The sequence below is a fragment of the Thermobia domestica genome, chromosome 3 (assembly GCF_964235325.1).
Source record: "Thermobia domestica chromosome 3, izTheDome1.hap1.1, whole genome shotgun sequence".
Taxonomy (NCBI): domain Eukaryota; kingdom Metazoa; phylum Arthropoda; class Insecta; order Zygentoma; family Lepismatidae; genus Thermobia; species Thermobia domestica.
The window spans coordinates 259284027-259299336 of record NC_137456.1 but is presented as its reverse complement, the minus strand read 5'-3'; the positions used below and the strand labels follow the sequence as shown (position 1 = coordinate 259299336).

At 35.9% G+C, this 15310-nt stretch overlaps 1 protein-coding gene across 3 annotated transcripts in view; it reads right to left on the bottom strand.

The window, feature by feature from the left end:
* The window catches only part of LOC145681030 (transforming growth factor-beta-induced protein ig-h3-like), a 125372-nt gene that overhangs the window by 51638 nt on the left and 58424 nt on the right, over positions 1 to 15310 (bottom strand). The gene's annotated exons all lie outside the window — the stretch shown is intronic.

The window sequence follows — 15310 nt, the reverse complement described above, 5'->3', positions numbered from 1 at the left end:
GGCAGTGGCGCCAGATTTCTGTATTGCTTTGGGGGAAGGGGCATTCAGATGCGTGTCTTCCATCAATGAGAATTTGAAGAGAAATAAGATAGGTCCAATCAACCTTTGGTTGCCCGATCCGTCTCAGCCCTCTAGTATCTGTACCCATGGACATATGCGTTTTGAAAAGCTATTACCAACTAAGATTCACGTACGTACATACGAATTATTGTGTGCGTTATTCAACAAAAATAATGTACGTAAATACGTATTTCACGGAAATTTATTCATTTTATCTTCCTTATTAAATACCCTGTTTTCGGGAGTACCATAAAAACGAAGGCGTGCTAGGCATTTCCATTAAATAACATTTTACTGACGTTTTCTTTAAATATGAGAGATATGAGCTCCCGGATTAAATTTAAACGAGGGACGGGAAAAAGTTTAAAAGATGGACCAAGTACGGAAAAATTGGCAACCCAATTTAGAAAAAAATAAAACTATCCATCTTTGGATCAGAGCGACAAGAGGAGGACATCAGGATTTAATGGCGGTCCTTTTGCTCCAAAGGATATTTGTGTTTCTTTAACCAATTAAGAAGTTTAGCTAGTTAATATGACAGACGATTAATATTAAGCGGCATGCTTTTTGCTACAACTTCCGGTATCATGTCACAATTTAAATGTACACAAGTTGTGTTTAAATTAAAGGGAAATAACATCATGAACATAGTTTTGAAGTAACTTTTTTTAAAAAAATATAATTGTGCAAGATAAAACATTCTACACTTTTTATCCATATGTGTAATAAAATAATACGTTTTGTTCATTTACTGAAGAGAGAGAGAGGATTCACTTAATAAAACACCGGAAATGAAAGTGACATGTTTTGACATGTTTCTCTAACTAGCAGAGACCATATGAACAATTAAACAATTAAGTTTTAACGAAGTGCATTACCTTTAATTACCACTTTATTAACTGTTTAATTGCAGGGCAAAAAGTAAGACATCTTCCGAAATATAGAGCAGCCAATTCTTAACGTCATGTACAAGGTCAAGTAAAATAAAAAGAAATCTTTATTTATAAAAGTCAACATTCATAAGACTTGGTTAACTGAGTAAGTGATGACTCAGGGCCTTTTACAGTATGATAGATAGATTCAAAAAATTCTGATACATCTTTAGAACATTCTATTAAAGCAGAAAGGGGAGAAGCAAACACAACTTCAGTCAGTATTAACTCTGGTCAGAACACTGAAATAGAAAGGGTAAGATAACTTTTTTTTTGGGGGGGGGGGAAGGAAGGCTGACAACTGAAAGCCTCATGTGTTAAAGTGGTTGCAGGGGGCAGGAGTATCCCCTGACCACTCCCTAGCTATGGGTCTTGTTGACAAAAGAGTTTCATTGCTGCCAAGTGGCAACAGGTCGCCAGTGGAGGCTACCCCCCAGAGATATTGTATTGCAATATAAAACTATATAGAAAAAACTAGCTGCCCCAATTTTTCTCCCCCTCTGTTTGCTCCCCCTCTGCCCCAAGAAATAAAAGCTAGTGACGTCAATGTTTCCAACATGACAAGAACACAAAGTGGAGTGTTAACGATTAGTACACTTAGTACATAGCTCCTCCTAAAAACATCGAGGCAGCAGACTATCCCTCATGTTGGGGCAACCATGTCTCAGTGGTAGAGCTTTCATCTCTAGTTCGCCACGTCCCTGGTTCGATTCCAGCCCGCGTCAAGTGTACTTTGTGGTGGGCAAACACCATATGCGTGGGGTTTTTCATGGTTCTCGGAATAGCATAAATAACAAATTTTCTCGGAATAACGTCAAATAGCCCTATGTTTAAAAGAAAAGTGGAACGTTAACTTTATAGCATAGATGAATAATTATAAACAAGATAGAAAGAAATGATGCTTGGAATATTAGAGCCAATGGTTTTGGTTCACTGTCTAAAGAATAGGATATTTCTTTTGGAAGGAAGAAAAAGATTCAGACATAATAACCTTTGCCTCTACTATTCCTACTGCAAATAGAGGACTGCTGATCAGTCGAAATTCTTTTACTTTTTTTTTTTTTTTTTTTTAACAAAAATGTCTCTATAGAAATGTCAACGGAGAATATTTATGGGCAATCCATTGTCTATGTTCCTCCTATTTTAAAATTTGGTAAAGACAGGAAATAAGTTCCCTTATACAACACAGTGATTTATGCAGAATTTTGAACTTAGGGGGGGGTGTTCGAAAAATCTGGGGGGTGCAATCTTGAATTAAGGTCGTATACTATTATCGTCTTTTCAATTAGTTAAAAAAAAAAAAAAAAAAACTAAAATTCGATGATGCAACGAACGATTGCGTTGGATTTCCTTCCTCAGCTATAGCGAATTAGCGTCGACTTTCTCATCCTCGGTGTGAAGTCGAGATGAAATCGTTGGGAATCGATTGATCAAACGTTGTTGTGACGATCACAGCCGTGTAAAGGTTGATTTCCCATTCAATCTTGCGTTGCGTGCTTTGCTTGAAAATTTATCTTGTCGAAAGTAAGTTGTTTTATTATAATATATTGGCACTTAGAAACAAGAATTCAAAATCTTTTAAGAACCAAAATAGCAAGTTTTTTTAATGGTGTCTTCCCGTTCTGCCTAAAGGCCCTTAAGCACTTTGTAGAAAATATTTCAAATGATCTAGTCTTTAGGCAGAACGGGAATTCCCGTTCTGCCTAATCTTTCGAGACGAGGAATTCTGTCCAGAGAGGGATTTACTCAAGAGAATTTGTCTTTAGTAATTGTAACAGATTCTGTAAGAAGAATAACTATTTCTTTAAGTTTTATCATAAATTTTAGATGTTATTCTACTGGTTCTTCTAGGAAAAATGACTAGATATAGTCCTGTTATTAACAGTGTTATTCACATCTGCTTCAGTAGAAATGAATGTGATTTAAAAAAAAAAAAAAAAAAAAAACTACCTGCAGAGAAACGGAAAATTGACTGACTCAGTTGCAAGAAAACCGTTTGACATTGTAGCTGAAACAAAGATAACGCGAACTTACTTCGATCTAGTATCAAGTCTTTTCACAAAATTTTATTCAGTTTTCCAGTAGTTCACCTTCAACATGCTAAGACTCGCAGTCAGGGGTGGCTTTAGGATTTTAATTTTGGGTAGGGCCGCTCCCTCGCGTATGGATACATATTCACATTTGATTGATTAATGACAATAGGAAATTACTTTTACAGTAGTGGTTGATGCTGTTTATTAAGTAAATATTTACCATTAATATAAGAAGTGGAAAATATATTTACTCTTTATTGTATCTTTTAGTGTTTATATATTTTTCAAAATTTTTGGGTAGGTCCGTGCCTACCCGGCCTACCCGCCAAAACCGCCACTGCTCGCAGTGCGTAAAAGGTGCCACAGTTCATATCCTCAAAACAAGTTTGACCACATATTTAGCAAGCAATGCAAAAGGATGCGTAAGACGACCCTTATCCCCGATCATCTTACCTTTTGATTTGATTGAAACTACAATAAACATGCAAGTATTTCAGTATTGATATTAATATTTTGTATTGTTGCTATTTACACTGACAATATAAATATGAAAATAGAAGTACATATGGTACTATTGCATATAGTATAGAATTATGTATATAAGATAAATCAGCTGATAAGGTAATGCCGAAAAAGGAGTTGTGATGTAGCACATTAACATTAAGAGTCGCCTTATGCATCCTCTTGCATTGATTACTTAATATAAGACCAAACATGCCTTGAGGATATGAACTGTGGCACCTTTTACGTACTGCGACTCTTAGCATGTTAGAGATGAACTATTGAAAAAGTGAATAAAATCTTGATGTGAAATAATTTGATATTATACCGAATTAAGTTTATTTTATGTTCGCTTCAGTTACAATGTCAAACGGCTTTCTTGCAACTGAGTCAATCAATTTTCCATTTGTCCGCAGGTATTTTTTTTTTTTTTTTTTTTAAATCACATTCATCTTTACCAAAGTAGATGTGAATGACACTGCTGATAATAAACTGTATCCTCGTCATTTTTCCGAGAAGAACAAGAAGAATAACGTCTAAAAATTATGATGAAACTTGAAGAAATAATTATTTTTGTTACAGCCTCTGTTAGAATTACCAAACAGATTGTTGCGAATGCAGGACAAAATTTAAGAGGACAAACCTCAAGGAAAATTCAGACAAAACGGACTGAATTCAAGCGATAGAATCATAGGCGCAGATTAATAAAAGAATGTATTTTTTCTTCGACTGTTATGCATCTAAAAATGTTATCTAAAATTCTTCACTTTATGGAAATAACATTTAAAAATGCTGAAAACCCAATAAAAGATGTAAGACTGTTATAGTAAGTACTGTATATATTTCACATTTTGATCTTTGCTTAAAAAAAAAAAAAAAAAAATCTTGATCAGTATTTCAGAATTAAAATAAATATTTATACATTACTCAAAATAAAAGACTGCTGTATGCTACCACACAAGAATGGCTTTTTTTTTAATCAAATAGCATCACAGTTACTTTTCTTAATTAAAATGAATGGTCTTACTGTAATATGCTAAACGTGTTTTAAATGTATTGAAGGTATAATGAATAGGAATACCCAGAACTTTTCATATGGATATGTGTGAAAGTAATTAAAGCTAATCTGCTCTTTTATTATAACATTTTTAGGTTTTATTAAGTTTTCAGCATTTTAAAGAAAGAAAAAGTTATTTCAGTTAAAAAATATATAGATAACATTTTAGAATATATGACAATTGAAAAGAAAAAAAAATCATATAGGGTGTGCATTGGTACATCCAATAAATACTCCTGTGATTGTGCTCGTCAGAATTTTCCTTGCATTTTGACCGCTTGGGTTTAGTTCCCGCCCTCGTTTCTACATCCATTTTATATATGAGTTCCGATCTGCACACAAACACGCTAGGAGTCAAGCTTTTCTTTGCTGCATTTCTCTAAAAAATTTCTCCTCGCATAGAATTCCCTGTTTCCAAAGATTAGGCAGAACGGAAATTCCTGTTCTGCTTAAAAATAAAATGGATTAAAACATTTTTTTACAAAGTCGTGGAGGGCTTTTAGGCAGAACGAGAATGAATCTTTTTAATATTGCACTCCCCTAGTTGGAGGGGTGTAAGGAATTTATTTACGAAGGTGTCCGAAAATTTTAGGGGGTGCGGGGAGGGTGTTAGGGAGGTGTAGATAAATCACTGATATAACATCTTAGTTGGAATACTTCAAAGCGTGTGTTATGATAATGTATATTTCTGAATCGCACTCGAGAAACGAAAGCAAGAGAAAAGTAACTATCATCATCAACTTGAACATTCGAACAAGTGCTTTTTCCCTTCCGTTCATAGGTTTCTGGTGTATTTTCATAGATACTTAAATTTACATTTATCATTTCCTAAGAAGAAACAACTCTTATCAAAGTCATTTCGGGGAGGGCCAAAGCTTTCTCTAAATACGTTCTTGTGTGACTTGATCCTTATTGTAAATTTGGGCCGAAAAATGATTACATTCTTTCTTTTTTGAGCTTCTACACCTCTTCATTCCTTAAATAGAATTTTTAAAAATACCTTTTTCTTCCTTTATTTCTATCTCCCTCTCTTTAGATTTATCACAGTCGTACACCAGTGAATTACGCGGTTGGAAAATATTGCCAATAGATGGTAGCACTTTTACATTCAAGGCGTTTTAAACATTTTGTGAAATTTCTGCAAGCACTAAAATATTTTCGAAAACTATTCAGCGTAGAATTATACGCTTAGAAAAAGTAACGTATTTTTCGTTATGCATATTTAAAGTGTAAGAGAAAATTTATAATATATCACAACTTTCGTATACAATATTCTTATACTTAGGGTACATTATGTAATGTCGAGGATTTCGTGCGTCTCATATAGCCTCGGGACGTTAAACCCGAGTGGTTCGGAAACTATTTTTGTAAAACGTGAAAATTATTCACGTTTGATATGAAATAATAAAAAAGGCCTTCATTACATTTGCACGCGTTATTCCTTTTTCGTTTAGTGATACGGGCGTCTATCTGACCTGGGACTGCGACGTGTCCGCACCCCCATAATATTTGTGACATTGTTTACGTTCCCTCGAAGACATTTTAGTAGGTTAACTACGACCCTAAAGAGGCTCAACTATGTAGCAGTTTACTAAGTTCATAAAACAATGTTAGAGAAAGTGGATATGAAAAAAGTAGCCAAAAGTTTGTTTCCAATTAAAAAAAAAAAAAAAAAAAAATGGAGTCAGTTTTTGGACCTGTGAAGGGGGAGTAAACTAAAGTAATGAACTCTTTTTGCCCAAGTTTAGCTTACAAAAGAAAGAAAAAAAAACATTACATTAGTTGTAGGTTTGTAACCCTAAAACTTATTTTCAAAACTTTATTGTTTCTTAGTAATCCCTTCACACTACCTTTTATCAATATTTTGTTTTTGACATGCACATGGCATTATTTAACTACAAATTGTTGAGTTGAGTTAATCTTCAGTTTAACATGCCTTTGAGCAGCGAGGCTATATGAGACAGGACCTGCTGACTAAGGTGGAATCCAAACCACATGAGCTCCCGCCGGGAATCGAACCCGAGTCTCTCGTGCCAAAGACGCGTACGCTAACCGCTCAGCCACGAAGGAGCTCTGAATAAAAATTGTATAAAACAAGGTAGAATTTTACTGTTTGAATAAGCAAACAAACTGTAAAATGTGTGTATGTTTTTTTTTTTCACCACATTTTCCAAAATTAGACTATCCAAGATAACATATTTAGTTTTTGCTTGCTTTTTAAATCAAAAATGTTTTGAAGTGCAATGTGCGTAGACTATTTTTCCTGTAAATTTTCTGAGGGAAGACCCCGGGCCCCCCCACTTCCCGGTGTTCTCTACATCTCAGTCCACTCGGTAGTCCCCCCTAAAGTTTATATGCTGCTGACGCTAATGGTTAGAAATAATATGTATTAACGCATAGAGTTCGTTCCAGTATACTTTAAAACTATTCTTATTGTTATTATTATTATCTCACAATATTTGTAAATCACCATTCGTTCCAAAAGTTCTATAAAGCACATGACTGTCAGTATCACTTTACGAAAAAATGGCAATTGTTCCAAGAAATCGGTTCTGTTCAGTAAATATATCACTAATAAAGTTCTAATAAATATTACTTAAATTAACAAGACTCTCTGCAAAACCCTACCAATTTATAAATTGAAGAATTTATAAAACTTCATAAAGTTATAATGGCTGAACTCTTTTAAATTAATTTTTGAATATAGTTACAACGTACCTCGAATTGTTTTTATTTTATCATGTCCTTTTGATTAAAATGGGTATCCTAAAGGGGAGGGTAGGAACAGGGAAGGTTGTCAAACTTAAGCGAATAATTTAGCACCTTACGAGCCCGTTATGTTGGGAAGATGAAACTTAAAAATAACCGGATGTGTGTCCCAGCTTATTTGAAAATTCCCGTTTTAAGGGGAAAGGGGCCATTTTCTATAAAGGTTTTCTCTATATTGGAAACGATGTTGCCTGTTGTTTGTGATCGCATCACGGAGAAACGGTTTGGCACTTTGAAACGAATTATGACACAGGTTTTTTTTTTTTTTTTTTTTTTTTTTTGAGTGGTGGGTAGTGACAGTACTTTATTTATTGAGTTGGAGGGTGTTGGGCATCAATTTAAGTATAACATTGGTTGATTGCTGAAGAACTTGGAATGAATGGGTATAAAGAAACGGCCACTAGAGGGTTTCGCCCTCTCTCTTGGCCAGGGGTGTGGGAGCATCAATTATTCTTTATTAAACTCATAGCTGGTCAAAGAGCTGTGAAACAATTATTGTTATTATATTATACACTAACAAAAATCAAAAAATAAAGATATTAAATAACAATAACATTAATAATATATGAATAATAACAAACTAGTAAGGAAAGGTGCACATACAAAAGATAACAAAAAAGTGCGGAAAAAACTGAAACTAATAATTAACGTAGAAAATGGAAAAATGATGATGAGTGAGGTGCTCGTAACGCCACAACACAACATATAGATGTTAGTACAGACAAATGCAGATTAATCTTCTGTCCTGGGGCGGCTCAGGACTGATGAGAAACATGGGGTAAGCCCAGATTAGTGTTGTAGTGAGACAAGTGCTATGATGGAAAAACATGTGGAAGATGTTGACGGATGAGTTGGTGACGGAAGAAGGTGGCATGGTGGTGATATGCTGGAAGAGTGCGGATGTATATGGAAAGCAAAACTCTGAGTGGTGTATAGCAGTACTTAGATTGAGATTCTTGTTGTAAATCTGTAAATATGGTGTCAAGAAAGATATCCTTACGATCATGGAGACTGGTAGTTATGAATTTATGACGCAATTGTGCTATGTGTTGAACAAGCGGAGGAAAGGTAATTTTGTCATACAAGTCAGCATTATGATACGGAAGTTTTATCCTAAATGCAAGACGAATAGCATGTCTCTCAAGAATTTCAAGTCTATTGTAAAATTTCGGAGGCGCTGAACACCAGGCTATGTGTCCAAATGTAAGTATACTCCGCATAAATGCTTTGTGTTAAGCAATAATTTGGAATTTGAACCCCAGGTCTGGCCAACCAGTCGACGAAGAAGTTGACACAGTTAGTATCCACCTCGAACTAGATTTTTATTGTCAGTTATATTAAAGTGCGTACTGTGAGTAGGTAGGAGGTTCAAAATATAGCTATACCAAATATAAAGTATTTAATCCGTTTCCATCATTACATATTTTAAAAGAAATTAAGCCTATGTACCCTAAGGCGTAAACGGTTCAAATATATTCCATAAACCTATTTTCCGCCAGCGAGAAGAATGGAAAGAATTAGCTGAATCGAACGGAAAACGAATGAGAGTGTCGTAGATATTGTGGAGGGAAAAAGAACAATTTTAGATATTATTAAGAAGAGGAAGAGAGACTGGTTGAGGCATTGGCTAAGAAAGAATTGTGTCATGACGGACGTGCTAGAGGGTATGGTGGCAGCAAAGAGAGGAAGGGGCCGAGGGAGGCTACAATAAATGGAAGATATCAAAACAGAGAAATTGTACGTGAAGACGAAGAGGTTAGCAGAAGACCGTGGTGCATGGAAGCTTCTCAGTTGTGCCATCGCAAATGACCTGCCAATAATGGTAGAATACCTATCATGATGATGATGAGGGTGACGATGGCAAAGTCTGTGTATTACAGACTCGAATTCCGCTAAGGACATTCCTGTTATTGTTATCATTTCACCATTTATTAAACCATTACCATTATTTTTTTTATCGTCTCCTTTAGCCTAAGTGCAGATCCGCCAGCCATTGGACCAAAATTCAAATACACAACATTTCAGTTTAACATCTCACGTTTATGCCCTTTAGGCTAAGGGTGACGATGATTAAGCCAGTAGAAACAAGAATTGGTAGAATAAGAAACTGAGAGAAAACGGGAGAACCCGAAGAAAACGCTGGACACGATGTAGTCTACCACAAAATTACTTGGTCCGTGATCGAACCAGGGATCACATGCACGGGAGATAAACTCTCTACCACTCAGCCACCGTGCCCCCTCAATTATACAACAGAAATTATTATTATTATTATTATTATTATTATTATTATTATTATTATTATTATTATTATTATTATTATTATTATTATTATTATTATTATTATTATTATTTCTTTCGCATCAAGTCTGGGAACCACCACTTGTGCAACCCTTTCCTGTTCTTAAGAAACTCCTACATATGGATCTGTTTTAAAAATGCCGCGTGGTTTTACAATTTTTGCCTTTGAATGAGTAGTCTTTCTCAAATGAGAAGAGAAAACATTTCCTTCCATCTGGGTTCAGTGTTAATTTGATAGTTAAGAAAAAGAGCGCCCATTCACAACCTCACCCAACTCATTTACAGTTGTTAGTTACAGCTTGTTTTTCTAAGGAACAGAATTCTTTATAAAATATAATTGCTGATGCCGCAGTTCCTTCTAATTAAGATTTACTGATAAACTGCGTAGTTTATTCGCATATGGTTTTATATATTCATCTGTGAGTATGTGTGTGTTCTCCGTATGAAATTACAGAGGGTTAAAACATACGAAAATGGCGATGCTAGAATTGATTCGACGTTATTTGAATACTTGGTACCGTACATAGATGGACGCATATTTTTTCCTTCTTGTTCTTAGTATTATTCATAGCGTTAGGATAAGAATGGACGACATTGTTTCAGCTGTTTTCTTCTCGATTCTTTAAATTTTCCTTCAAATATTCCAGCATTCGATTTACTTAATCTTCCTGTCCTTCTTTAGTCCATTTATTGCTTCTTTTTAGCTTCGACTTTCCTGGAAATACTTTCTGTTTCAAGTTTCTTCATAACAGGATGAAGTTCATAGATGTTATCACGTGCGGCCTCCACTTCTTGTACAGTTAATGACCTATTTTCCATAACTGATAATGAACCAGACCTTCTTGGTTTTCTTATTTAGAAAACAGGTGAATATCCGGTTCGACAATCTTGCCGGGTTCATTCGTATCGGTTGACTGTAAGAGGCAATTCTTCTTTTCCGAATTATATTCGACTAACTATTATTTTTTTCCATATGAATTGTATCGCCTTTTGTAATGACTTCTAGAGTTGGTTACGGGGAAGATTCTGTTATTCACTCAATAGGAGTGCAGTTCGGCAAATGTCTTTGAAGTTCCCATGCTGATTTTTACAACAGCATCCCTTCCTCTCTCCATCCATATTTGGTTTTGTTATCTAGAAAGCAGGTGAATATTCGATTCGTTTTCTTATCTAGAAAAGAGGTGAATATCCGGTTCGTTTTCCTATCTAGAAGACAGATGAATATTCGGTTCGTCACTCTTGCCGGGCTCATTCGTATCCCTCTTTGGAGCACATTTGTGGGGTTGCAACGTCTTAACACCCACTATATCTGTTCTTTCTTCCCAATCCTACGGCTAATATGAAACAGATCTCAGGCAATGTAAGAATACGGAGGCTTGTCTTGAGAACAGGGAATCGAGCACCAATTTAAAGGACAACATTTGGAACTGTAGCAACTAAGACTCCACGTGAAGTTGACTGTCAATTGTTTGAAATGAGGATTCTGGTTGGCCGTTTAGTTATTAGGAGTGTTTTCCGCAAAATCTCCCGGACGATGACTTATTTATGGAACTTGTCACCACACGTAGAAAGCGGCATTCTTTATATACTAACTGCACTCGGGTTAAAGAAACAAAACTATACAGTAACTCCGCTCATCCTTAACGTGGAGAATGAAATGAAGTCTTTAATTTCATGTTTAAATAATGTAGGAAACGGATATTTGATGAAGGCAAATGTTTATGAAAGAATTGGTGGAATGAATAACGGAGGAAACGGAAGAACCTCGAGGAAACCCACAAGCTCAATTTTGGCTCACCACAAACTTATATGGCCTGGCCTGTGATCGAATCAGCAAGGGTGTAGCCAGCAGGTTTGTGTAGGGGGGGCCGTCGTTTCTGAGGGGGGCCTGCTACAATGTACAAAGTCAAAAAAAGTGTTGCTACTAGTGTTTTTGAGGCCTGAAAGAAAGGAAAATTTTGGTTTTCTTCTGGAAAACTAAAAACACTATTTTAACTTCTTCTTCTTCTTCCTATTATTATTATTATTATTATTATTATTATTATTATTATTATTATTATTATTATTATTATTATTATTATTATTATCCATAAATTATATTCAAGATAGTTTTTATTATGCTTAATCAAGAACTACTGCCCGGGACCAAACGCTATACTTTTGTGTATAATTATAAAGGTAACCAAGAAAGTTCTGTCCCTTTTCGTGGAGGTCTGTGTTCAATTGGACCTCACACCGTGAGTTGAATGCGAGTGGAGATAAGGCGAACGTCAGTTGTTGGTGTGGGTATATCTAACATACTACCTGGTTGTGACAGTTCAGACACACCGTGAACTTGCGTAAAGACAGAGGGAACATGGGACATCCACAGAGCGTCATAATAGTCTGGTGGCAGAGCAAGAGAACCTTGCATTTTGGGGTGACCAAGGTCTTTTGATGTTTTCTTATAGATTTTGATGTGCTGAATTTAAAACTGCCGGGTGCAATTCTGGCACCCTTGAGCATTTCCCACAAAACTCACTAACGATTTCCCCTCCGCCCTTTTTATTTAAAAAATCGTTGACTTCGGGGAAATTATCTGTAACTTCTACAGTATTTAACGTAGAATAACGGTTGAGACCTTGTTATACTTCTATTGGAACAGTCTTTCCAACTATGTTAATCACTTGGGCTGCGACGATCAGGAAAGGGAAATAAAATGGGAAATTCTGAAAAATTCCCTCCCAAAGAATCTTTCAGCTCTTACTATTCAAGAGCCGTACATCGAATCTCCATCCAGAAAGAAAATATTTTTATATTTTCATGAACTTTCGACACTAGCAAACAATATTAGGAAGGATACTGCCCTGGTACCCTTGAACATTTCCCACAAAACTCACAATTTCCCATCATTAGTATTTTACCAAAAAATTATCGACTTCTGGGAAATTATCTGTAACTTCTACAGTAATAAACGTAGAATAACGGTTGAGACCTTGTTATGCTTCTATTGGAACAGTCTTTCCAACTATGTTAATCACTCGGGCTGCGACGAATAGAAAAGGGAAATAAAATGGGAAATTCTGGAAAATTCCCTCCCAAAGCATCTTTCAGCCCTTAAAGTACAAAAGGGATAGGGTGTATCTCCTTCCGATAGAAATATTTTCAATTTTCATGAACTTTCTACCTTTACCATTTCCCATTAAACTCATGATTTCACATCATCTATATTAAAAATGGTTAATTGCGGGAAATGTACCTTGAACTTCTATACAAATTAACAAAGAATAATGTTTCATCCCTTTCTGCTTCTGTTCGAATAATCTTTCCAACGATATCAGCCCTTAGGGCAACATTTGCAATTTCAAGACATTTTTATTAAGTACGAATGTAATGTATTTAGACTGTTCCAAAATTTTCTATTATCAGTAAAGTGTATTAATAAATCGTACGTTAAAAAAATATTTTTATAACTTTCTTCGATTTTTATGATTTTGATTAAAATGTAGCATCTGTAGTTCGAGAGGTTTCGCACACTTAGAAAATGAATGTTCTAGTGGTATTCTAAAAGCTACACTTATCTGTAAAAAAATGGTTATTCAAGATAAACTTACATAATGATTTAAGTATGTCATATTTATTTGTAATATTATTCCTCACCACTTTCTTCACTCTCGTCAGCGTCGTTATGTGAGTACGTGTTTAGTTTGGTGTAGCATCTACCATCAAAGTATTGCACAAGGTAGTTTACCTACACAACTACATCTTCTTGTTGAACAAGGTTTTTCTGACGAACAGGAACATTTGATGAGGTGAAGTACATCGGCAGGAGCTGGCTCAACATTTGGAGGAAGCATAACTGGCCTTAACGATTTGTTAGTTTCATCACGTGTCCATCCATAACAAGTTGAATGAACATTTGGTGGGTCTGCCCTGTCTGCACTCAGCCAAATTAGCATTTGTAGATGTTCGGGCTTTACATTTAGTTTAAAAGCTTCCGACGTCGGTGGAAGAGAGCAAAGTAGTGGGGCTCTTGTGTGAGCAGATGCAGTTTTTTTCTTCCAAACGTTAATACAAACTTCTATCATAGGCTCACAACACGTAGCTACAAAGTCAGTTGCTTCTTGTTCTATATCACTGGTTATATCTTCCTGAGACCCCAATTTTTTCAAGCTAACTCCTTTTAACACTTGTTTAATGGCTGTTGATTTTCTTGTATTATAGACACCATATTCAGGAGTGACTTCAGGACTCCTAATGATCGACTTTACAAACTCGAAATCTATTCTCTGTGCTCTGTACACTGAATAAACTTGAGATGCAAGTAATACTAGAGTTGGCACTTCTTTTACTGAGAAATGTTGGGGCATTGATGGCTTTTTTGGCCCTGTGTACCGGTGTACAGGCACTCCACTAGTCACACGTTCCTTCATTTCTTCCTTTGTAATGCGACAAATTTTGTTACTGTTGCAACTCCATGACTTCTCCACTTAAGTTATCAGCAGTGCCATACTGTGAGTTTGACGTAGGCCATTTTGAGATGAAATATACGTGTTGAAGTTGTCACCAACAGCTTGCACAAATCCGTCTGTTGAGGGATTAAGTCCTTGCAAAGTTGGTGCTTTGCTGGCTTCTGCTGCAGCTGACGCTTTAAATCTTAGGGTCTCACTGTAACTACAAGTGACTCCAAACTTATAGAATTCGTCAGTGAGACGTTTGCTGTTCAGAAGCATAGCAAGAGCAATCTGGAGAGTAGTTGGCTGCTTTGTCAATGCTGCAGTTACGATATTGTAGGTAGTTTCCATTGAGTATTGCAGGTAGCTCAGTAATCCCAAACATCTCTAATAGGGAAAGTAAAGTTTCACTAACATTATTTTTAATATTGTCTTCAGAAAGGGTAGTTTCGTAACTTTTCAATCTATCATCAGGCTTCTTCACTTCATTCATTATCTTTGTACTTAGTTCTTTTATTGTTTCTCCATCATCGTCGTCATCTTCGGTAATATTCATGGCAAGAGCAGCTTGATTTTTAAAGGCAAGAATGCTGGATACACCAGGAGAGGACAATACTAGAAGGTCTTTACCTATTCTTTCTTGAACATCTCTTATAATTGCAAGACGATTAGTTCTAGACCCACCGTTCTGTTGATAAAGATGGTAAACTTCGATGGGGTTCCAAATACGAGAAGCGTCCTCTTTTAAAGCTGTCGTGACTGCGTTGATTCCATTTCCGTCACTTCCTTTATTTATGCTGCGTTTCAGTGAACAAATTTTAGCTGACTTACTGTGCAAAAATTAATAGTAACAGTCTTGGTGGTAACGAGCGTCTGCCGCATGTAGATCTCCAACAGCTCCATTTACAAGCACTCGAACAGCTTCGGATAATTCGTCATTTCTAACATCACATATTTTGAGGATAGCTTCTTGAGGTTGCCCTGGACAATCGACCGTTCTAAGAAGGTGATATCTGCTCCATCGACTTGGATTTTTTTTTTTTTTGGATCAGAATCGGAGCAGATCTCTCCACAGAATAGACAGTCAGTACGAAAATTGAAAGGTTTTGCGTCTGATCTTCTAATCCGTTTCACCTGTGGTTCAGAGGAGGTTGAAGTTGACTGTCTTTGGCTTTCTTGATATGCCACTGCGAAGTATATGTTGATACGCAGTACTTATGAAAG